Genomic DNA, 346 nt, shown 5'->3' with positions numbered 1-346 from the left:
TCCTCTACCAGCTTATCCCATGACCTCACAGACAGCATTGTTGGATGCCCAGAGTGCATAGAAGTGTAGGTGCTCCATAAATGTCTTGAGGTGTGAATGAATCCATCCCTTCAAAGAATACCCCAGTGGAGGACCTGTTTGCATTGTACCAACTCCAACTTTTCTTCAGGGTAGTTGCATCTTCCTTTCTCAGTTCTACCCATATTAAAGCTCTCTGGCTTATTTTCTCACGAATACCAATTCCTAATATCATTTCTCTATTCAAAAATGGCTCCCTTGGGGCCAGCCCGTGGCTCACTCGGTAGAGTGTGGTGCTAATGACACCAAGGCCCCGGGTTCGGATCCC

The sequence above is a fragment of the Galeopterus variegatus genome, unplaced genomic scaffold (genome assembly GCF_000696425.1).
Source record: "Galeopterus variegatus unplaced genomic scaffold, G_variegatus-3.0.2 Scaffold1246, whole genome shotgun sequence".
In the NCBI taxonomy this organism is placed as follows: domain Eukaryota; kingdom Metazoa; phylum Chordata; class Mammalia; order Dermoptera; family Cynocephalidae; genus Galeopterus; species Galeopterus variegatus.
The sequence above is the reverse complement of the archived record's forward strand: the minus strand, read 5'-3'. Positions refer to the sequence as shown.